The sequence below is a fragment of the Lissotriton vulgaris genome, chromosome 6 (assembly GCF_964263255.1).
Source record: "Lissotriton vulgaris chromosome 6, aLisVul1.2, whole genome shotgun sequence".
In the NCBI taxonomy this organism is placed as follows: Eukaryota; Metazoa; Chordata; class Amphibia; order Caudata; family Salamandridae; genus Lissotriton; species Lissotriton vulgaris.
In genome coordinates, this window is record NC_141694.1 from 1,881,031,335 (window position 1) to 1,881,057,333 (window position 25,999).

The following is a 25,999-nucleotide window of genomic DNA, read 5'->3' on the forward strand; positions in this document are numbered from 1 at the left end:
CTGATCTTTGGACTGGGTAAGAGTGGTCTGCTTAATTCAGACACCCTGTTCATCACCACCCCTTGTTGTTAAATATTTTGTCCACCATAAGCGTGGAAGAGTATACTCAGATGTGAGTCCCTTGCTCATTGCACCATCAGGATTCAAGCAAGCCGGGCCGACAACGGCTGAAATGCCAGAAACCGGTCCCCGGAAGCTTGTTTCCTTCCCAGCATAAGAATTGGCTTGGTAGTCTGGTCTGCCCTGTTCCCATGATGCACTGGGCCAGGGACAGACTGATTTGCATATAGCCAGGTTCTGAGCTGGGATGGTGCAGTGAGCTAAATAACAGTGATGGATCAAGCCCTGATCTTTGGACTGGGTAAGAGTGGTCTGCTTAATTCAGACACTCTGTTCATCACCACCCCCTTTTCTGAATCGTTTTTGGCCACTATAAGTGTGGCAGGGTATACTCAGACATGAGTCCCTTGCTCACTGCACCATCAGGATTCAAGCAAGCCGGGCCGACGATGGCTGAAATGCCAGAAACCGGTCCCCGGAAGCTTGTCTCCTTTCTGGTGAAGAATTGGCTTGGTTATTTAGTCTGCCCTGTTCCCATGATGCACTGGGCCAGGGACAGACTAATTTGCATGTAGCCAGGTTCTGAGCTGGGATGGTGCAGCGAGCTAAAAAACGGTGATGGATCAAGCCCTGATCTTTGGACTGGGTAAGAGTGGCCTGCTTAATTTAGACACTCTGTTCATCACCACCCTTGTTGTTAAATATTTTGTCCACCATAAGCGTGGAAGGGTATACTCAGATGTGAGTCCCTTGCTCATTGCACCATCAGGATTCAAGCAAGCCGGGCCGACGATAGCTGAAATGCAAGAAACCGGTCCCCGGAAGCTTGTTTCCTTCCCAGCATAAGAATTGGCTTGGTAGTCTGGTCTGCCCTGTTCCCATGATGCACTGGGCCAGGGACAGACTAATTTGCATGTAGCCAGGTTCTGAGCTGGGATGGTGCAACGATCTAAAAAACGGTGATGGATCAAGCCCTGATCTTTGGACTGGGTAAGAGTGGTCTGCTTAATTCAGACACTCTGTTCATCACCACCCCTTGTTGTTAAATATTTTGTCCACCATAAGCGTGGAAGGGTATACTCAGATGTGAGTCCCTTGCTCATTGCACCATCAGGATTCAAGCAAGCCGGGCCGACGACGGCTGAAATGCCAGAAACCGGTCCCCGGAAGCTTGTTTCCTTCCCAGCATAAGAATTGGCTAGGTAGTCTGGTCTGCCCTGTTCCCATAATGCACTGGGCCAGGGACAGACTAATTTGCATGTAGCCAGGTTCTCAGCGGGGATGGTGCAGCGAGCTAAAAAACGGTGATGGATCAAGCCCTGATCTTTGGACTGGGTAAGAGTGGTCTGCTTAATTCAGACACTCTGTTCATCACCACCCCTTGTTGTAAAATATTTTGTCCACCATAAGAGAGGAAGGGTATACTCAGATGTGAGTCCCTTGCTCATTGCACCATCAGGATTCAAGCAAGCCGGGCCGACGACGGCTGAAATGCCAGAAACCGGTCCCCGGAAGCTTGTTTCCTTCCCAGCATAAGAATTGGCTTGGTAGTCTGGTCTGCCCTGTTCCCATGATGCACTGGGCCAGGGACAGACTAATTTGCATGTAGCCAGGTTCTGAGCTGGTATGGTGCAGCGAGCTAAAAAACGGTGATGGATCAAGCCCTGATCTTTGGACTGGGTAAGAGTGGTCTGCTTAATTCAGACACTCTGTTCATCACCACCCCTTGTTCTTAAATATTTTGGTGGTGTTGGACATTGTTCCCACTGGTTAAAAGAAAAAACATTTCAAGGTTGAGCACTTTTATGCAAATAGTGATCACCATAATGGTTGTAGCAGTAAAGCTCCTCATAATTGGACTAATCCTGTAAGTAATCTTGTTCTGTAAATTTTGCTGACATTACTAAATCTGACATCATATTATTAATGTTTTCAAAGTCCCAGTCATCAGAGATGGTAGTAGGTGTTACAAAGACACTTAATGAAAACTTGAGCTGGTGGGGATTCTTTAAAAGCTCGACCGGGCCCAAAATGTTGTAATCAGTTCTGTCCCATGCTACCCCACCGGGTATTGGAATGGCTGTGATGTTCACTGATGCCAGTTCTCTTTTCTCGATATGAGAAGATGTGTGTGGCTTTAGGACCAAGTTGATGTTCTGACTTGCTGTGTCCATTGTACTATATTTTCCTTCAATGAATCTTCCCAAACATATAACCATGATGAGCCAAAGCAGGAGGAAAGTACACCTAACACAATCCAAAATTCAATCCATGGTGAAATTAGATATGTCTCTTTCATTTGGTGAAAAAGTTCAATTACTTTGTTTTTAAAACTTTGTGTTGGAGGCGTTTCTTCATGTTCGCTTGGGTCTTCAGAGAAATTGTCGAAGTTGATGAAGTAGCCTGATGCAGTTCTGTCAATTGTTGGAATTGCTTCCGGATTTTCATTTGCTTTTGCATTTTTCTTTGTTTCATTGGAATAGTATGAAACTACATCATTGTATGTATGTATGTATAGGCATTTATATAGCGCACTACTTACCCGTAGGGTCCCAAGGCGCTTCGACCGCTGCGAAACCCTTCCTGGCTTCCCTGAGAGATGGTCCCTTAATGGGTATCTCCAGGGTGAGACCAGGCATCCCCGGCGGTCTGGTGGGGCCGTTAGTGAAGATGAGGCAAGCTAATGCCCAGAGTTGCCGAGTGTGATCGCTGATCAGAGTGGGCACCGAGGCGAGAGAATTATCGAGTCCGCTGACCCTGTTCCAGAAACCTGCCGCGCCGGGAATCGAACCCTGGTCCCGGGCCGTCCTCTGCTCTCGGGTCTGCCGCCTCTAACCAGTGAGCCACACTACTTCACTCTAGATTGGTGTTTCTTGACGAACTGTTATTATTTGGGTTTCAAGAGGCACAAGTTCCATGGCATTATTGCATAGTCCTTTATTATTCATTGCAGATTTTTCAATTTTGATTAGTCTCTCACCGTGAGCCTCTTGGATTGTAGCAAACTTTGGTATTCTGCTATTTCTTGGGAGTCCACTTGGCCTACTACTTATTATTGGCCACATGATTGTGGTTTTACCAGTTCGATGGATACAACTCGGTTCTCCTTTTTACCAGCAAGGGGCGGTAGTACTACTGATCTTGTTCCGTTGATAGCTAAGACAGGTACTGCTTTTCTGTATGAAGGCCCAAATTCCTTCTTTACCGCGATCTTTTCTCTGACCAGATCCCCAATCTTTGGAATCCAGACAGGTCTTGCTGGGACAGGTGGTTTTTCTTCAGTGGATTTCGACTGTTGTTTCAACTTTATGTTACTCAGGTTTTTTCTTGTTTCATTTAAATCCTGTAAAAACAGCCAAACGATCTTTGATATCAAAGCTTTTTTTTTCTACCACTGAAGTATGACTATTTAAGTCCTGAATAATCATTCTAGTTCCGAACAATAGTTCGTATGGAGTGAGAGCTTTTAGAGAATTTCTTGGCAGATTATTAAGACTACGTTGGACACTTGTTAAATGTTTGACCCACCCATCACCCGAACCTAATACCCTCGCTGTTATAGATTGCTTTATGTCCCGGTTTTTTCTTTCCACGATCGCATTTCCCTCAGGATGGATGGGAGAAGAATACCGCAATGCGATGCCCATACTGTTCATAGTTAAGAGAAAGGGGTAACCCTGTGTCCCTCAGAACCTGGGTATTTATGGTTTAAAAGAAAAGTGGTTCTGTTGTGTCAGACCAATTACTTTTGCAAACATTCAATTAATGAGAACAAGAACTCTCTGATACAAGTCCAACAATTTGAGAAATAAATAAATGCTCAAAAACTGTAAGTCATGTATTCAATTAGTTGTAGTAAAGGTTTTCAAACATTTGGTATCTGAATTGGTATCTGAATTGTAATCATTCTTAGATAACATTCAATGCTTGTAGTGACTGTCAAATAAATAGTGACTTTCAGTGAAAGATTCAGCGCTCAAACGAGAGGAACGAAGCACCTCCGTTTACCCTGCAAGCAACTTTCTCCTCAAGAGCTGACTGGCATGTTTGCCACACTGGTTTTAGGCTGAAGTTTTCCGGTCTGTCCCATAAACTGTCCCTCTGTCTTGAGAAAAACCCGCCGCAACCACCAACCGGGGCGCATTAGGGTCGAAACGTCGACGAACACCACAGAGCCCTGAAAGACCAGGATCCGGAAAGAAACGTAGGAATCCTTGGTTCAATAGCATTATCTGGCCAATGAAGAAATTTGTAGATATTTGTACATAGATTGCACTGTATATTTTGCCATTCACTGAGCACCTTTCACCGAAAGTCACTATTTATTTGACAGTCACTACAAGCATTGAATGTTATCTAAGAATGATTGCAATTCAGATACCAAATGTTTGAAAACCTTTAATACAACTGATTGAATACATGACTTAAAGTTTTTGAGCATTTATTTATTTCTCAAATTGTTGGATTTGTATCAGAGAGTTCTTGTTCTCATTAATTGAATGTTTGCAAAAGTAATTGGTCCGACCCAACAAATCCACTTTTCTTTTAGCCCATACTGTTCATGGCCTCTTTGTAAGCTCAAGAGCTAAACGCAGGACCCTGATCAGAATGTAGAATGCCAATTGCGTATGTGCCGATAAAGACTTGCAAATCTTTTATAACAGTTCTGGCGTCAGCCGAGCTCTGGGGTCTACATTTTAAGTGAATTCAGTCTTAATTATTATGGGGACGCATTTCTACGACTGGATTTCTGCGATATAGATAGCCTGATGCTCTCTAATAGTGGTATCTGGGCTACAGACTGGACCGGTTCAAAACTGCGATCTCTGTTGCAGTCCTTGCAATTCTTTGCAAAATAGTAGATTTCTACGCTCATTCCCGGCCACCAGTACTCCGATTGTAGTTCCATCAGAGATTTCAGGATCTCTTGGTGCCTCAGACCCAACCCCATATGTGCTTCTTGTAGTAAGAAGATTCTCCGGTTCGTGTTTGGATTTACCTTATCCCCCAATCCAGGGATTCGAGCAAACGGAACAGACTTTGCATCAATTATGTATGTATTACTGAGTGGATAGTTGAGAGGTAGTGCTGAATAATCGCCTTTTGTTGAGGCTTTTACCGCTAGCATGGTTTCCCCATCTATTTGTTTTTCTGGACGCTTTTTAGTTGTTACGGAAGCCGGGTGAACCGCTTCCGCTGTGGCTCTGTTAGCCAATAAATTCCCTGCAACGTGAACGCCATCATGTCGATGACTCAATGCGTGTATCATGTGAGTCTTTCGTAGTTCTTTCTGCAAAAGAACTACTTGTTCCCAAAGCTTTTTATGCTTTATTGTGGCACCTGTGTCATCTTTGTAACCATTTTTGATCCATGTCTGCATGTCACTGTTAAAGGATTTGACGCAGGAATACAAATCGCACACTATTAATGTGGGGAATTCGCGATCAGCATTTTCAAGCGCCATCTTTAAGGTTCTTATTTCAGCTCGCTGAGCTGAACATTTCCTGAGTGATTCTGTTTTGGTAATCATTGGTTTGAATTTTCCAGAGCGCCAGCGACCTTTAACAATTTTGCACGCTGCATCATAGGATTTATTTTCTACATCATAGTGTTGTGCGAATCTGTCCATATAGATTACGCAGGTATATTTTTCTAGAGGCAGAATTTCAGCTGGCAGAGGATATTCGCGTTCATATACTAGAACAGCTAGTTTTTTCAGATTTGGGTCAAAATAGTATTTAACGTCCTCTGTAGCAAAAGAAGTTTCCCATTCTATCTATTCTGGATCTAACACTCCTTTAACTAAGTTACGAGGACTTGTTAACGCCTCAAGGGCTGATTCTGCTGTAAAAACAGATATTCTTCTGCCTTGGGCTAAGGTTCTTTCTTTTTCTACAGCAGTTTTAACCGCAGTTAGAATTCTTTCTGTGGAGCTGAATTTCATTTCAGCTTGAGTGTACAAATGTGATTTGTAAGCTATAGGTACCGTTTCTCCCTCATTAGAGGTCAGATATGTGAATCCGCATCTTCCTGGGATGACTCGGATTACAAGATTGCGTGTGTTCTCACATGTTTGCAATTTTGTTTTAGTTAACATGTCTGTTTGTAGTGATCTCAAAATGTCTGTGTGTTTCTGAGTCCAATTTGTTTGTTTGAAATCTTGTTTTATTAATTCATGGAGAGGTTTAACCCTCTCCGCGTAATTTAGAATGTATGTTCTTCCGAAATTCAGGAAACCTAGTAGTGATTGGAAATTCTTCAGCGTTTTTGGTGCTTGGAGTGTAGCACATTTCTCTAAGAAATTGTCTGCCAGGCTTTTGCCTTCACTTGATAAATCATAACCTAAAAATAGGACAGTTAAATGGGCAATTCGTGACTTTTTAAAGTTGAATTTGTAACCCTCTGAGGAGAGTCCAAGTATTATGGTGTTCACCCTTTTTAAGTGAGTCTCCAAATGATCATCTATGAGATAGATGTCATCAACATATGATAATGCTTCATCATTATATATTTGTAGTAACTCTGTTACACTTGCTGAGAATAATCCTGGGCTATTCTTGAATCCCTGTGGGAGTCTGCAAAATTGTTTTTGTGATCCAAATATTGAGAAAGCGGTCAAATACCTGCTTTCTGGCGCAATATTTTGACAGAAGAATCCATTAGAGATGTCTAGTGTCGTTTTATATTTTTTGCGCACATTGTTATTCATTAGTGCTGCACTATGTGAGTTTTGTACTGCAAATGTTTAGGTGTCTGTAGTCCAAAACTAGACGATAGGAATCGTCTGGCTTGGAGACAGGAAACAAAGGATTGTTCATTTGAGAGGTGCATGTTTCGATCACCTCTTGATATTCAAGTTGATCTAAGATCTCCCTGACTTGCTTTTTAGCTTCTTGTTTAACTGGGTACTGCCTTTGTGCAGTGGGCTGATTTTTTAACTGAATCTTGTGGTGAGGTGAATCCTCATCCTGTCCTACATGATTTTTATATAAAGCAGGAGCTTGGGCTACTGCCCATTTTCTTGCATAAGTACATTTTTTATAAATTGGGATATGATTCGAGAAGGCAGGCATAATCATTTGTTCGCCATGAGGGCACTCCCTGACAAACTCTGGTGGCCAGTCTTTCTCAGCTAACAGAATGTCATAGCCTTTCAAAAGTTTTTCCCAAAAAAGACTTTTTATTTTCCTGGTTTTATCTCCCTCTATACGTAATGTTATTTCATATAGCCTATGGGGCACACTAACTCGTGTGTCTGCAGTTTCCACTTGAATGTATTCATTCGTGTCCACTGTCTCCAGAAGATTCATCAGGGTCTTGTGAGCACTGGTTACTTCTGCTCTGCTGTCTAGCATTGTCTGTGCCCACTCTCCGTTTTTCAGCTGTGTCCTCAGAATTCTCGGCATGTTTAATCTTAATACTTGCTACCTTCTTTCTGGGAAATTGCTATTTTTTACTTCGATGAGCAGGTTCCTTGTCTTTGGACTTGGCGTGCTCTTCTCTGTGTTCTGATCGTCCTCTTCTTTCCGATTTCTGAGAGGAAGATCGAGAAGGATTCAGTGAGAATGATCTTGAGGGACGTGTATCAACATCTTGATATCTGTTTGGTTTTCTTATTTTATCCCTATCTCTAAGGTTGTATCTTTTTTCAGAGGGTTCCCTTTGGGGAGACTTGTCTTCTCGTCCTGGAGATCTCTCTCTACGCTGAGGAGACCTTCCTCTGGACTGGAAAAGTTTTTCCCTGGGAGTGGATTGTTTATTACCATCCCAGCTCCTTTTTGGAGTCTTTAAATTATTTTTAATAAATGTTTTTTCAGGATTTTCAGTTAGTTGGGGTTTTATCGGTTTCCCACCCAAACTATCTCTTCCCAGCTCTTCATAGGATTTTTCTATGATTCTGGCAAGTTCCAATGGTTGGGCTGCTATATCTGTTTCCTTTAGTTTTTGGCGGATCACCACAGATGCTGCTTCACCTTTTATGTTGGCTAGTAATATAGCCGAGACCAGCTTGAAGTCTTTTAGTAATTTCATACCCAGAGTTAAAGCTGGTTCTGGACCGTATTCATTTTGAATCTGTCTTAATACATCTGGTATGACCGCCATAGACGGGACACCGTGTGTTTTTGTGTAGATGGAAGCAAAGACTGTGCCCCAAGTGTCACAGTCCTCCACATGTGGTACGATCGCCATTGGGAGGCAGATAGTCAGAATTCTGTGTTTATCAGTAGGCGTAGTATCAGGAAATACTGCCTCTATTTGAGTAATTTTCTGTGCTAACCAGAATGGAATTTGTTCCCGTTTTATGGGTACTTTACCAAGACATGATTGTATGTTCTGTGGTGTGATTTTGTTCATGGTCCCCTGGTGAGGGGTCTGCTGTGGAATGTTAAATGTCGGTTGGACTATTGAGGTCCGCATGACATATTGGACTAATTGTCTATGTATTTTAATTAGGAGTTTTAGTGCAGCTAAAAGTTCAGGAACTGACATTTTATCAATGTCTGGATGTGGTGTGTAGCTGGCTAGAACCGGCCACGTTGCTCCTGGTCTACCTAGTGGACCGAGCCTGGTGATATGATCATTATGTTTTAGGGCGTCTTTAAACCAGAGCAGGTGCTCTTGGTATTTTAGTGGAATTTCAATCTCCTCGAAAGGAGTGTATTCATCCAGAGGTTCCTCTATTTTGTAATAGTGGAAGTCTTTTGTCGTAGCGTGTGCTGCTGGAAAGTGTATCCATGAATAGAATACCTCTGTCTGCCGATATTCGTGTGCCTCTATCACGAATATGACTGTAGCACCTCGCGGTGTCAGGCCATTTTCTATAAGTTTTAGAGTTATAGTTCTTCTTAGATTGACCGGAATGAGTATTGCATTCGGTTCGGTTTAATGAAGACTTATGTTTTCCTCTAAGAGTCGAGCTGCTAGTCTTGCTCGCTCCCTTTCTTCGTCACTTTCTGTCATTTTACTGACTGAAAGTTTTCTGTTGCAGATCGAGTTTCAAGGAAACAAAGATTAGGTGCACAATATTTTGGAACACTGTATCCTTTAACGTTGATCGAACCCAGAAACTAATACATAGGATTCTCATCCTACTAAGTTCCAGCGGATATTAACCTTTCAACCACTCCAGACGTCTATTGGAGTTTTTACGGGGAAAGGGTTCTGTGTGAAAAAGCACAACTGAGTTACTCTATTGTCTTGCGTTAGATTATCGCCTTACCAAAGGTTGGGCGCCATGTAGTGTAGTTCCTATTTTCCCAATAGGCTCTGCGCATTGGAATAACATAAACAGCAGTGTAGACGTAGGACTGAGGTCATCTAGGTCTCTACTGACTATGCTAAACTTAATTTAGGTTTGCGCCAGCTAGCTCAGAGGTCATTGGAAACTTTCTTGAATGAAGAGGGATGGATAACCTTCCCTTGCTCAGACAAGAAGGGATTCAGTTTCCGACAACCGCATAAACATGACAACTTTGCTCCCTCAGAATAAGAGTATATCTCTAGAGTCGTGTAAAAACAATAGACAGATATTTCACTCAGTCATCAGTGCATACTTAGTTTCACCAGAGTGCAGAGAAATAGAGAGACGGGCGTTTTCAATAAAAGGTGTTATTTATTGAGCAGTCTTCTTTCTCATACAAGAGAAGTGAATTGCCACAATTGCAATACTTAGAGCAAAGTAAAGTGAGTACAGTAAAAGTAGTATTATGAAATAATACTGTAAAAGCATTGATACGGTTTCTTAGCCATATGATACTTAAAATGGATAAAATATATACATACACAAATACATTGACTAAAATACTCAACTGGTGCTTCTAACTGAGCCTACCCCGGTGTACCTGACATAAGCCTAATACTCGGGAAGGGACAAGTAAGTAGCGATGTTAAGTTAAGTTGGTTAAAATAGTTTTGCCAAGAATCTGCATCAAGAATTCTCCTAAGGGTTTAGTCAACTCCGTACCTTGGTATTAGAATGTGGGAGGTCTGGTATCTCTTTCCTCAGGACTCGATATCCCAGAAACCTGCAAGGGTAGGCTGGAAACACCGGAGCTGGATTTTCTCGGCTGGAGAAAAAGACAGCGTCTCTCTCAGTGCGTCAAACAGGAGGGGCGGCTTCCGTGGGCACTCGCATCAGCTGGGCTCTCGGGCAAGTAGATGGCCGCTCTGCTCCAAACCACTGTGTGTTTGCTTAAGGCAACCATTGGTATTTTATACCTGAAAGGTGCCGGGTTTGACGTAAGGTTGGACATAAGACGTCACCAAGAACTAACAGTTCTTGCAGGACTTCAGGAGTTCTTGTTAAAATCAAAACAAAAGCAGGGTTTTTTTTCCCGGGCTGCTGAAGGCTTGGTTTGTTTAAAGAACGCGTTGTGCTTTCTAGGAGTCGATGGGAGTAGCCGTGCTGTGCTTTGGATTGCATGGGCTATTACTGAATATGAATCTGATTCTTATGCCGTTGTCAGGACATTATTGATTATAACCTCACAAGGGCATAAATCGGGAATATCGAATTAGGGTCCTAGATAAGAACACGACAACCCCTCCCCAGGAGAAATTAACAATTGCCATACAATGGGTGGTAGTGACATTGCTTGCATTGGTCACTAGGTAATTTTTACCTAGTATGAACTGTCCAGGGTCCACAAAGTTGGGTGTCACCATTGCGACACTGGCACATGTATCCCTGTAGGCCTGAGCCACTTTGTTATAAAGGAGTCTGTCTGTACTTGCCCAAGTTACTGGGGCTCACAGTAGAGGACATAGCCATGTCAACATCACAGACAATAACAGCTTGAGTTGGTATTCTCACTAGGCCAGAAACCACCTCAGTTCCCAGGGTCAACCCTACTACACGCTTCCGTTGAGAACCACCACTATTAGCTGTACTAGGGGGAACAGTTGCCTTAGGGGCAATGGTGGCTGGAGCTGCCTCCTTTTTGGTGCATTCACTGGACCAGTGAGTGTTAACCTTACAAAAGTTGCACCATGGTTTCTTTGGACCTTCTTTCTTTTTGGATTTCTTAGAACCCCCATCATTAGAAGCTTTTGGGGGTCCTGGCAAAGACTTCTGTTCTTTTGCTTTCTCCCCACCCTTTGGTCTTGCTTCTTCTGATCACCACCTTGGTTCTGTACCTTCTGCTTCACCCTGGTTCTGACCCATTTGTCTGCCTTCTTTCCCAGTTCTTGGGGAGAGGTCAAATCAGAGTCAATCAGGGGATGATGCAATAACTGGTTCTGACAATTATTAAGAATCTGTTCTCTCATAATCAAATTATACAATCATGTACAGTCATTGACCTTACTGCTCAATAACCAGCCTTCCAGAGCCTTAGTAGCACAATCTACAAAGTCAGACAAGTCCTGAGTCTGTGTCTTCTGGGTGTCCCTGAACAGCAACTTATACTGCTCAGTGGTTAAGCCAAACCCATCTATCAAAGCACTCTTCAGGACTTTGCAGTTGTTAGCATCCTCATCACTAACTGTGAAGAGCTTGTCTCTGCCTTTATCTGAAAAGGAGAGCCATAAGATTGCTTCCCACTAACTCTGGGATACCTGCTGTACCTTCCAGGCCCTCTCCAAAGCAGTTATCCACTTGTGGATGTCATCCACACTCGTGTAGGGAGGGACAATCCTTTTTAGGTTTTTATGGCCATGTGACCTTTCCCTATCTCTAGGACTTATGCTGCCACCAGTGGACTCTAGTCCACACAATTTTCTCTCTCTCTCAAGAGCCAGGGTCTTTTTTGCAAGGGCAACTTCTTGCCTCTTGATTCTAAGCTTGGATTTCCTCATCCTACCCCCTGGTACCTTAATGTGATCTTTCAAATGATATCTTAAGATTATATTGTAAAACAACAGCAAGCTCTTATCCCGTCCGCTGCACACCAATGTGATAAGTTAGCCTGGCATATGATGTCCACTATTCTAGTAGGCACCTTGCACCAGTCTAAACGACCCTTATTGATGGTGGTTGTAAAGTCAACCTTACAGACAAGCTATCCAAGTGGTATCATGGACCAGCAGTCTTAGGCTAAAACTTCAGAGAGCATGTGAAGCCAGCTGTTTTACTAATTATAATCCCTTGAATACCAACTGAAAGGACACCACACAAGGTATATATCAACTATATATGTATTTATTTCTAACACAACCCCTCTGCACTCTTTATGACCTCAGAGTTCGAGATACATCACAAGTTACTCAATTAGCATACAATACAGTTATGCCCAAGGGCCCTCACAAACCATATACTAAGTAAGTAGTATAAGAACCACTTTAGAAATAGTGAATAGGCCAAGGGCCTAGGGAATTGCTGGGGATACACTAAACAACCAAAGGTTAGGAAGTAGGGGACCCGCGGGAAACGCATGCAGTGTCTAAAGACAGTCGCCAGTTATCATTGACTTATAATGGGAATGTGAAAGTTACAAAGTTACAGTTTTAGGGCACTTCCGGATGGACTAAGACAAAACCCCTTTAAACTAGGACACTTTGGGAGTCAAGGCCCACGGGTGCACCGGAGTACTCTGTTACCTCACCCACGGAGGCCGGTTGCATAGGTGTCTTTTCGTGTCGGGTTTCGTCGTCGTTTTCTATGGAGAGCTGCAAAGAAGTGCTGGAGGCGACCAGAGGAAAAGTGTCCGGGTGGATCCAAGGGTGGATCGAAGAGCTGAAGAACCTGAAAGCAGAGGGGACAGAGTCTAGGTCACTAGCGAGTGACCAGGAAGGAACCAGGAAGGAACCAGCCGATGTTGAGTTGATTACAGGTGAAGAGGTAAAGCTTGTCTCTGCAGCCACGAGGTCCAGGAGGTGTTGACGACAACCAGGAGCTGGATTCGAGCTGTCTCACAAAAGATCTAGTTGACTGTGGTGTCGGTATCTGGACTGGACCCAACAAGCCTTGGCAAAAGCAATCCATGCAGTAAGGGAAGATTGGCTTTGGTGCAGACCAGCAAGGTCTGGGTAGCTTCTCCATTACAGGGAAGCTGAAGCAAGCCCGGGGCAACCAGGAAAGCAGTTTAGTTTCAAAGGAAAGTCTTCAGAGGGCTAACTAGCCAGTGGACCAACAACCGGGAAGATGCATTGAGCTGAAATGCAAGAGCCGGCCCCACGCGGCACTCTTGGAGTGTGGAGGGCTGAGCTTCAGCGCAAATGCCGCTCGGGTCTGGGGCTTCTCGTACCCCAATGCACAACTGCGAGGGTACCTCAGTAGTTGCACTGTTAGCAAAATGCAGGATGTCCAGGGTGTCTGGTCCCACGTCTCTCGTGTCTGCCACGGGTCTCAGCTTTGCTGTGGATGTGGGTCGGAGTCAGAGAAGTCTGAGAGTCCAGTACTTGTGTCGCTGATTCTTTGGGTTCCGGTAGGAGCTTTGGCAAAGCAGACTGGAGAGTTTCTGGTGGTGCCTGTTTGCACAGGGTGGTCACTCCTTGACCACAAGGGAGATATCTTCAGAACGTCGAATGTCCAAGAGTTTCGTATCAGAGTTTTGTTCCAGGATAATCTAAAGTCCTGGGGACACAGCACCTATCTTTGTACCAAGAAAATGGGCTGGATTACCTACTAGGTCCCTCCTATGGATGGACCTGGGAAGGGGGTGGTTACACCCCTTTACCTTTGTCCATTTTCATGCCAGAGCGGGGCTGGAGTGCCCCAGCAACTGGCTTGAACCAGGCTATGCATGGAGCACCTTGTGTGCCCCAGGCAGTGTCTGGAAAAGCATCTTTCCACTCAACCCACCCTGCCCCTACAGGCTGTCTGGGGAGGTGCTAGCACCTCCCTCGACAGGAAACCTATTGTCCAGGCCTCCCTTGCTCGAGTTTCCCCCAGCAGCAGGAGGTCAGACTCATGTCTGTGGCAGCAGCATCCATTTTGTGATGGTGAGGTTCTGTTTAACTTTAACCGGGTAAAGCAGTAACTACTAGCTTCTTCTTCTAGAAGGGTGGAATGCTACCCCCGCTGCCAGGACTGGTTGGGGGGGGGAGGGGGTAGTATTCCAAAGTGTTTGACATCTTACACGACATGTTTTGATACAGCCAAACAAAAGTTAGCATTACGCGCGAGGATCATAATGCACTTAAGAGTATATGGTATGGTCACTTTTGAGCTAGCATTGAGACTATTCACTTCACATGGTTCATCACCGAGTATTCACTTTTTGAGCACTATCTTGTACATGAGCTGTCACTTCACATTGCCAGGACATCACCTTGACACTTTGTTCAGTTTGGTATCATACAAACCATTCATCACCTTGTGTATTAAAAGCATACTTTTGTTTTCAGAAACATGTTCACTGACGAAGGCTACTCGTTAGCCGAAATGCATTGAATGAATTAATGACATGTGTTTGGGATTTGAAAAATTGGAGTTATGAGTGAATTACAACTCGTAAACAAGAAATGAAATAAAGAACTATTAGATAAAACTCTACTGAATTTTTTGATTGAACATTATTTTGAAAGTACTTCAACCCAGGTTGGGGACATAGCAAAGACCAGGGGATGTTCCCCCAAATTAGGGGCATGCATTTTTGTGACTTTTAAAAAAGTTGGAATTTTCTTGCCTTAGCCATTTGGTGCGTGCAGCCTTTCTCTGGTCCCATGGCTAGGTGTAGTTAGCAGTTGGGCTACACATATTATGTCTAGACAGCCACAGACAATTGAAGGTTAGGTGTGACTGCAAGGGTCATACCTGGCAGAATGGGAGGGAGGAGCTTAGCCCAGTCTTTCCTACACCTAAATAGACTGTGTACAGTCTCCACATAAAGGGTCTAACAACCCTGTATTGTCACTTCAGCCAGGATGAAGCCAGGGCTTGGGAGGCAGCAAATTACATGCAATTCAAAGTCACCGTCTGGAAACATCTCCCACCTTCCAGAACCATGGAACTGTGTATAAAAGAAGGACTTCAGACACCAACTCCTCAGTACACTTCTGGACCTGTGGATACTCTGCAGAAAAAAGGACTGCTGTGCTATTGAAAGGACTGCTACTGTGCTGGACTGCTACACTGAAGAAGCTACTGTCCTACTGTGCTGGCCTGCTGCCTTCTAGCTTGGGGAAAAACAAATGGAGATGTAATCCTTCTTGAACCCAGGACACCGGAGTGACTTAAAGGGCTAGTCTGCTGGCCTCCTGATCTGAGCCTCAGGAATATAAACAGTAAGGGTGGGCAGAGTTGGTGGAGTGGCACTACTTGGAATTTCCTAAAAAGTCAGTGGATATTATTTATAATACTAGCTTACTTGGAGCTTCTTGGAATTCTGTTCTGCCCTATGCATGCAGCAGACCTGGAGGTTTCTTGACCCCCAGACTGCCACCTGCTTTACGGTGTACCTCAGTCTACTGTGGCAGTGATCAGCAGTGTTTCCAGTCCTTCCTGGGCCATAATGAAAGTGAAACCACATTACTGCTGGACATGTGAGGACTGCGCCTGCGCCCACATGGGGAGTGGACACATCTACTCGGTCTCCACTCTCCATGTGTACACATGCGCAGTCCTCGCGAGTCCTGCAGCGTAGGAGTTTTGCATCGCGGAGAATGAGGAGACAGGAGAAGGACAGCCTAGGCATGGAGAACGGCACGCCAAGATTCAGGTAAGGAGTACTCGGGCAGGAGCAGGGCTGTAGGGGTGGGTGGCAGGGACAAACTCCACCACGCTGCAGAATCTGAGTTTTTGCCAAACTCTGCTCCTCCAGGGTTCGCCACCCACCCTTAATAAACAGCTCACCAAGAGCTCCTGGACCTGTCTTCAGTGAGTTCCTTAGGCTCAAGTGGTACTTTTCAGGTCCTGGATCCTTGGCCTGGCTCTCGAGTTCTTGAAAGCAATCTTTTGGGCTCCTCATGGCCACAGACAGGCTTATTCACACCTCCACCACACCACAATCAGGGCGAGTTGCCACTAAACTGTCTCGTTCTCACAGCAAGCATTGATCACTGAAAAGGACCGGGAATGTGAGGTTCTAGCCTGCCCATCAGAGACACCCAGCCTGCTCCTCGTGCCACACCGACCACCACCAGCAATGCTCGTCTTGCTCCCTGTGGCCCTCTCCAATGTATATATGACTCCTCATACAAAATTTGAAAAGGTAAACCTAAGTTGGGACTGCATCTGACCCATGCTCCATCACGGTTGGCCTGATCATTTGACTCTGGCAGAGCCCAACATGACCAGATAGCCGCAGTCTGTGTTTCATGCTTTTACAAGCTATTTTTCATTTTATTCTTCTAAAAATGAATAACTCCTGTTTTACTGATTAGAATTTTGTCATTTTAGTCGTGTTATATTTATTAAATTAAGATATTTTTTCTATCCTGGGGATATTTTTGCGTGGTGTTTTCACTGGTATACTCTTCGAACAAATACTTTACACATTGTCTCAAAGTAAGGCCTGGCTGCACTGTGCCAATGCAACTTGAGGATTGAGCACAAGTTAACTGGGGGTTTCCTTGTGCCATAGCCTGGCTTATATTGTGGTTACAGCTTGACCAGGGCTCACTTCCCAATCAACCAGTAAAACAATTTCTAACAACCGTTGTTATTTCGAGTTGTTGAAGGCATAATTTTTGTATTCTTTATATTATTTACAAAACAAACAGTCCCTATGTCATAGAATTAAACACGGTTGGACTGGGACAGAAAATAGGCGCAGGCACCAAAATAAAGGCGGCCTACACTAGTTCTCCAGATCAACGCGCTTTTATCTATTTTAGTTTTTTGCTTCAATCTGTTGTATTTTAATTACCCAGCTTAAATTGCTTTAAATAAATTGCAATTCTCTCAAATTTGTGAAAAGGTATTAGAAAATGACTGCACTTACAAGAGCACCAGTTTTTCATTTCACAGACCTAGTAGAAGAAGGATCCTCAAATGAAGTCACCAACAACACTTTCATCATCCCTGGCACTAGAACATTCTTGGCCCAAGAAATGTTTGTGCCGTTAGAACAGTGATGGCTCAGCACAGCCTTGGCACAAGCTAATTCCAGGTAAATGGAGTTGAAGCATCGGTAGATGAAAAGCACACCTGGCACCTAGAGCAGGGTTAGTGCCTCAGGCACCGGAGATGGCCTGGCACATAGAGGAGAGTTAGTACATCAGATGGTACAGGACATAGAATGCTCCAGGCACCTAGAGAGTGCCAGGCACAAAACCCGTAAACTAGCCAATCGGGCAGAAGCACTGCTGGCGCATAGAGGGGCATCAGATGCATGCCCCCCAGAAGAGCCTGGCACAAAAGTGGCCCATCAGCATCATCATCCCACAAGCATTTCTAAAGCCCTACTGGATATCAATTTCAATTTCAAGCTTTATTCGGCAATTTGCCATCAAGCCAACAAGTAAAAATACATTATACATTAAACAAAGTTACATCAATTAGAAGAATAAAGTGCAAGTTGTTGTGCAATCCTCATGTAAAGTCCTAATTATTTACAATTCACAATAGTTTGTTTACAATTCATAAAAGGGACATATACATTTTACATACAAGGGAGTTTACAGACCTCTAATTAAAAACACTTATTAAAATTTTTTTTAAATAATTTAAAAGCCAGAGTTAAAAACTTTGTATCTATGTTTTAAAACCATGCTTTTTCCTTATCAAGCAGATACTAAAAAGAAATCGACTGACTCCAAAGGTTATCAGTCTAGTGGACAAGGATCTGAGTAATCTTTCTGCCTCTTTGTATGAGCGTGTACCCAAATTTTTACAAAGGGGTTTGATCCATTTTGTACGTTGAGCATTGTATAATGGACAAAAGAAGAGGATGTGTGCCTCATCTTCCCTTTGCTTCAGGTCACACAGTTTACAAAGTGTATCATCTCTGTTAGGGTTAGGATTCCCCCACCGGCACGTATTGGCATTTATTTGGAGGACCCCGTACCTGTATTGGAGATACATGGTTTTAGCCAGGGGTGGTTCCACCTCGTCCATAAATTGCTCAAATATGGGGATGTCCTTGAATTGCAGAAACTCAATTGATAATGAACCTGTAACACGATTATGTATGTTAGAATTCATATAATACCAAAAGGCGGATTTTACCTGATCTTTACAATTAGGTTGCATGGATGTTGGGTTTTTCCAAAAGTGTGAAAGGCCCAATTTAATGAACCATGCAGATATGTGTCTCAGCCACTGAATTGAATTGTAAGTATCCAATTCCATAATTTCCAGCAGACCCGCTCTATAGTCTGCGAGTTCCGGGGTTGTCCAGATTCTTACCCAGTAAATCAGTGGCCTCAACCAGCATAGATAGTCTGTGCGTTTAAAGTTTATGTCTAGGAAAACAGGTGCTAAAGGTGTTCGTGTTGGTAGCTTTAGCAACCTCCTGCAGAACATATTCTCCACAGTATGGAATGTTTGTTTAACATACGGCCCCCAAATCTCGGCTCCATATAGAGCCGCAGATTGTCCTTTAGCTTTGAACACTTCAATCGCGGGTGATATAGCTTTTGAAGTACTCCTTCCATGGATTTTCAGAATGGGGAAGGAGTTCTGTTTTAATATCAATCTACTTTTTTCTAGCTGATTTGTCCAAGACATTTTGCTATCAAACCTAATACCCAGGTAATCAAATGATTCCACATATTCAAGTTTAGTATTGTTTAAGGCCAGATTTTCTTAAAGGATTTTGGAGGGTTAATGGCCATGTATTTGGTTTTACTTGAATTGATTTCTAACCCCTTCTTTTCACAATAACTGTAGAATTGATTTACCAAATTTTGTAAACCTTTTGGAGTTTGAGATATTAAAATCGTGTCGTCTGCAAAGAGCAGCGCTGTAACAGCCTCATTACATAATTTAGGGGAGTCGTGGTTACACTGTGCCAAAAATGGGGGGATATCATTTACAAATAAAGAAAAAAGAGTCGGGGCCAACACGCACCCTTGTCGCACCCCCCGTTTGACTGGGATAGCTTGAGTGAGTTCGCCATTTCTTCCCCATCTTATTCTTGCAAAATTGTCTGTGTGGAGTTTTATGAGGTTAGACAATAATTCTTCAGGGACACCCATTTGCCCTAAAGTATTCCATAACAGTGAGCGGGGGACCAGATCGAACGCTGAGCGTAGATCCATGAACGCAACATATATGCTGCATTTTTTAATCTGGACATACTTCCAACAGATGCACATGAACCTATGTACCTGATCTACAGTACTTGTCCTAATTCTAAAACCTGCTTGGTATTTAGAGAGGATTTTAGTATCCTCAATCCAGTCTAAAAGACGATTTAAGATGTGTCTGGCAAAGATTTTTTGTAAAATATCTATTAGACTTATAGGTCTGTAATTGCCGGGGTTGTAGCGATCTCCCTTTTTGTATATGGTTACTATTTCCGCCCCTTCCATGATTCGGGGATCGGAGTGCCTAGCAAAATAGAATTGCACAAAAAGTTTATGTAAGGGCACCAAACTTCTATATTATGAGTAAATAGATCGCCCGGTAGTTTATCCGGACCCGGCGCCTTACCTGCCTTAACTGCCTTAATAGCACACAATGTTTCCTCTGTGGTAAATTTTTCCGGCTTAAAGTGAAAGGACTGGATCCAGAGCAAGGATCTTCAGAGGATACCTCAGATGCATCATATAATTTTGCAAAATGGTCGTACCAAATTTTTCCATCCAAGAAGAAGTCTCTATTGGAGCTCCCTGTTTTATTATTTTTGGATATTAGACTCCAAAAGGTGCATTGATCATGCGACCTGGCAGCATTTAAGAGGTCATCCCAAATTGAATCGTCCCACTCTTTTTTCGCTCTCAAGAGAAGGTTCTTATATTCAGTTCTACACTCTTTAACCTTCTTTTGATCTTTAGATTTTACGGCCTTAATGAGATTATCTTTGGCCAGGCGACACTGGTTGTTATACCATGGTGTCTCCAGTTCCAATTGCCGTTTAATTTTACTATCCCTGTTGTTACTGGATATCACTACTATCAATGTAGACCCATCAATCAGGGCTCCCACTGCTTTTTAACATTATTTTTCTTAAAATTACCTTTTACACTACTGTAGTACTGAGCAGAATCCAAACATTACCATATCAACAAGCATGTATTTGCATGTTTAACAGTATCTTCATTTGGACATGAAGCACAGTCAGGAATAAACTCTACTACCTTGATTTTCATGCAAGTCCTCTAGGTTGTTTCCCAGGGTGCCATTTAAGTTTTACACTGATTCATTTACTAACAACAGTCAATTGTTAGGAGACATTATTCATCTCTCCTTTCTCTACAAAGATTAATATCTTGAGTTTATGCCCTGTCTTTTACATCTTGTACCCATTGATTGAGCTTTAAAGTTGTTAGTGAAAGCCATTTAAGAGTTGTTCAACTCTTCCCCAATAATAGCCCTAGGGACATCAATTAGTATGTGATATTGCCATTTCTAGATTTTAGTGTCAGTCGCTGTAAACATGATCTGGCGTTGGCTGCCTTGTTCTGCCCTATGGTTTTTCTTTATTGTACCATCACTTTATGACCCTCCTGTAGTATTTCTGCACCTTCGGACATTATAATTATGAATGGAGTTGTTATATAAGTTGATCTCAGTGATTTAAGAATTCTCTGCTAAACTTCCAGAGGGCCTTCAAATCATGACTTTAAATCCTAGCAGGGCTCTCATAGCCGCCTTTCTTCCAATGTTGATAAATTAGGTAGTATTACATTGGGCTATTGTAGGTCAGTTAGCCATAGTGCAATGGAACAGAGAAGTGGTAATGGCGGCCATTATAAAAAAGCGAATTATTGTTAATGTGCTGGTCCTTGTGAAAAGTGGACTAGGGTGATATATCAGTTGCACCAGCATCATTTTGCTTAACTTCAGGATATTATCGTTAAGTTTGTTATGTCTCATTCCAGACATTATGCTGTTATGCCACGTCACATAATTACACACCATTCTAAGCAAACATTTTGTACACTAAACTTCAGTGCCAAAAGCCAGATTTTGTATTTCAAAGTAAATGGGCTAAGCAACGGGGCCTATTTATGAACGTGTCTCGCTGCGCAGTCGAGCAGGTCACGTTGCTGCGCTGTCTTACAGGGAAAGGGGGCCGACTGCGCGAAAACAATCCTGAGAGGCTATTCGGCTCTCTATGTGTGCTTTTCAGAATTCAGCACAAATAGAAAGAGGAAGTAACAAGGAGAAATAAAGATATTTCTCCTCTTTATGCCTTAGCTCTTTGTGACTCGGTCCCAGGTCGCCCAGTTATGGTAAATCTGGGACTGCATCAGAAACCATGGGAGTTGCACTACGGTGTCTTGGTTCAAGTGCTGCCCCGGCCTCCACGGGAGCCTGGATCAAGGCGATATCTGGGACACGTTCATCCAGATGGCATTAGTTTGAAGCACACGTTTCCCAAACACACTAGTGTCGCCCTAAGCCATGAGAAGCCCTGCAACACAACCCTAATACAAGAACGCTTTTACCACAAAGATAGATTATCAGACCTTTGCAGCCCTGCATTTGTGAAGTGCACTCCTGACACATGCACTCGCATAGAAAGGATGCCCGGGAGCGGTCAAGGTTAATAACTCCTCTGACTGGGATTTGTGTAGAAAAATACAGCAACTATCAGGTTAGTGGGCCGCCCCAGTGCATCGTTGCACTCATTGTAGCTCTGCCACTGGACTCATGCGACAACTCTCAAGAAGTATCACGTCTTGAAGAGTAGCTCTGACCCAAGAACACCTCACACATGAGAGGCACTGGATCATGGTCTCTCAAAACAAAATAACCCCCCTAAGCACACAATGGCATATGCGTTCGATTCAACTGGCACATTAACAGCCCTGGTATGAATGAGGAGCACTACAGACACATGGCAACCCTGGCACTGTCCAGACTGAGAAGCAACAAGTAAGATACTGCTGTGAGTTGAGTATGTACTATACATAATAGTTGCTTTCTTGTGTGATCTGCTGGTGTGAGGTTCAATAGAACTGGTCATTGTCATGAAAGCTTCACAGAGAGACTTTAGAACTTATATTATGTCACTTGTCCATGGTTTCTACCATACACGTTATATTTTGATGGGAATTTATCACTCATTGCTACAAAAAAGGAATTGTGGAATTGGTTTTAAGTCCCTCTCCTAGGAGGACCACCTCTAAAACCTATTGAAGATCTACATCAAAATATTGAGTTTTGATACGAAACAATTAATTAGAAAAAAATGAAGAAATACATTAAATCAAGAATATCATGTACCTGTCTTTTGTCATGGTAAGACCATAAGTAGAAAAGTGGGAAACCTTTCATCAAACTCAAATATAGATGTAGTTTGCATATTGTGAGATTTAGCAATGACCCTGAAGTCCCTCCCAGGTAGCAATGTGACAAGGAAGTTCAGTCACCTGTGACTCCTGGTTGAGAACTCCTGCCCTGGAAATTAAGTTATCAGTAACCCTTGAGCCAGAAATGATGCTGCTCCTGCACCATCCCTGCCCGCCTTGGTAGTGATGTCACTTCCAGTCCAAGTGACCGGAAAGTTATGTTACTCATAGCACCTTGCACAGATATCCAGCTGACGTCACCCATGGCTCCCTACCTAAAAGTCCTGCCCCGGAAGTAACACTTTCTATGAAGCTTGACCTTGAAGTAATATCCTTCAAGTGACATCACTCAGGGCCAAGTGATCAGGAAATAACTTTTATTTTAGCTAAAGGTGGATATCAAACGAGGTCTGGAGACAGTCCCAGCTGAACCCTGTGACACGCTGTATGAAGCAGATCAGTCTGCACTATGAAGAGATATAGCTAGAACAAGAAAAAGAAGCTTACTGCTTGTGGCATGAATACTTTTGATAATTATTGCTGTTAACTGAGGCCTCCATCACCAGATGGGGAGTTGTGGCTCTTAGTATTACAGATCCTGGTCATGATGTCACAGAATATATAAGTAAAAACTCTGTCATTGGTTATCATTAAACTTAAGTATGCTTGATGTGCCGCGGCGATATCACCTATTAAGGTTGACCGAAGCAGTGATGCCTCCAATAATAAAAACCCATCTGAAAAACAACTTAGCTGGTATGGAAATTGTGGCAGAATGTACAAATGTTCCTAACTCATATAAGAAGATATGGGGTTTGTGGATGAACTGATTCCTGATGCTGTTCTCACACAGAGCCCCCAGACAAACCCAGATGAAAGTTATGCATCTATGGAAGTATGCAACTCTCAGGAGCTAGGAAATGTCTTTAACAAGCAGCATGCTCTGAAGTCAGAAAAACATTTCTACTTCTGTTTTTAAACTGTATGCATTTACATATTTAATATTATCTAATAGATTGTCATTCCTTCCTTCTAAACTGAGGAACATTTCACTAAAAGTCAGCAGAGCTGGCAGCTGCATTTCTGCTGCTTCTGCTGCCCAAAACAAAATGCATGTTCTACTACTGAAAGCGGACATGTGTAATAACTGTGTATATTTATATGATATCAGCAATTTTTAAAAGGAAGCCTGGGGTAGACCCCTCAATGACATTTGGAATGTTAAGGGTTTTACAGCCTCTGTCTAAAGCGTGTTTCTATATGCATGTTGTTTAGCCTTCCAATATAATTTGCCTTCAGTAATGTTCTAAGCAATATAATGATGCACAATATATATTGCCTGTCATATTCTATTCAAGTATGACTTTACAGAGCTGCTAAAAGACAACCCGATGCAAGTGTTACTCCTTGGTATCTTCTGACATGTGGGGCCAGTGAAAGTGAGGGACAAGCCTGCCCCAAGTCTTGTTCTGGCCATGATGTCCTGCAAGGGGAATATCATAGGCTAATGTAAGAAGGAAGCCCCTGAATGCCAAATGTATGACCAACCTCCTTGAAGCACCAGGCCTGGGGTCTCTAGCCTCAGAATGCAGGAGCCCTTCATCCCAATACACTCTATGGGTTCCATTAGCATTCCTAGTAGCCTCAGCAGCAGCTTGCTGTCTGAGGGGTTCAAGAGAAGGGCAGTCCAACTGCACCTGCGTCAGATCTGCCCTTGAAGGTCCCCCTGTCCCAAGAAACTCAACCTGATCAGGCTCAAGCGCTTCTAGGACAGTTCCTTCTTGTGTCTCACAATCAGCTTCCTTGGAAGGCCGATCCTCATCCTGAGGCAAGGCGGAAGGCACTGTCTAAACCCTACTGCTTCTCCTCCTGGCAGGCAACTGGTCCATAGTTTCAGGATGCAGGGCCAGTTCAGTTTTGCACTTTTTGGCCTGTGACCTGGTCACAGCAAGGACATGTGCTGATATACCTAACATAATTGCATGAGTTCTATACTCCACTTCAGACCAGACTGAAGATTCTAGGTCATTGCCAAGCAAACATTCTACAGGGAGGTCTGAACTAACAACAACTCTTTGGAGGCCAGTTACCCTGTAGTGTAGTTCCTATTTTCCCAATAGGCTCTGCGCATTGGAATAACATAAACAGCACTGTATACGTAGGACTGAGGTCATCTAGGTCTCTACTGACTATGCTAAACTTAATTTAGGTTTGCGCCAGCTAGCTCAGAGGTCATTGGAAACTTTCTTGAATGAAGAGGGATGAATAACCTTCCCTGGCTCAGACAAGAAGGGATTCAGTTTCCGGCAACCACATAAACATGGCAACTTTGCTCCCACAGAATAAGAGTATATCTCTAGAGTCATGTGAAAACAATAGACAGATATTTCACTCAGTTATCAGTGCATACTTAGTTTCACCAGAGTGTTAAGAAATAAAGAGACAGGCGTTTTCAATAAAAGGTGTTATTTATTGAGCAGTCGTCTTTCTCATACAAGAGAAGTGAATTGCCACAATTGCAATACTTAGAGTAAAGTAACGTGCGTACAGTAAAGTAGTATTATGAAATAATACTGTAAAAGCATTGATACGGTTTCTTAGCCATATGATACTTAAAATGGATAAAATATATACATACACAAATACATTGACTAAAATACTCAACTGGTGCTTCTAACTGAGCCTACCCCGGTGTACCTGACATAAGCCTAATACTCGGGAAGGTCCCGGGTTTGACGTAAGGTTGGACATAAGATGTCACCAAGAACTAACAGTTCTTGCAGGACTTCAGGAGTTCTTGTTCAAATCAAAACAAAAGCAGGGGGGGGGGGTTTCCCGGGCTGCTGAAGGCTTGGTTTGTTTAAAGAACTCGTTGTGCTTTCTAGGAGTCGATGGGAGTAGCAGTGCTGTGCTTTGGATTGCATGGGCTATTACTGAATATGAATCTGATTCTTATGCCGTTGTCAGGACATTATTGATTATAACCTCACAAGGGCATAAATCGGGAATATCGAATTAGAGTCCTAGATAAGAACCCGACACCCACTCCACGAATCGATGTCCATCATTACTAAAACTAAGCAATATTAAACATTCAAAGGTGCTTGTGTTTTTACTACCCACCCCAAAAAACATATCACATTTGAAATGGTATACGGTAAATACATGGAAATGAGTATTTGTACTGTACGCTTTTCAAGCAGTGTTATCATTCAGAGAAATGCATATATATATATCATCTGAACGAATTGTAAAATTACACACAAAATGGCTCTAAATACAGAAAAGAAGGTCGAGACCATTTCATCACATATTTATACAAATTTCTGTTATATGTGCTAGAGGCTGAGGTAAAATATTGTCTCTAGTATCCTAAAATAGAAGCTCTGTTCTCTAAGAATAGTTCTACTTTAAGCAGAGTACCATGTGCCAAAAAAAGTGAATATTTTGGAAAAATGGGCAAAAATGATTTCGCTTTCAGGGGAAAAGTTCCAAATATTTTCTGTAGCTTTGTTTATCAAAAACTGAAGGCCGAATTCAGAGTTCAGGGAACGCTGTGTGCTCATTGTTCTTCTTAAGAGTTATTCTCGTTGGATGGAGAGAACATTGTTTCAGACACATTGGCAAAGAATAGGTCTACCACATCAGGTGAAAG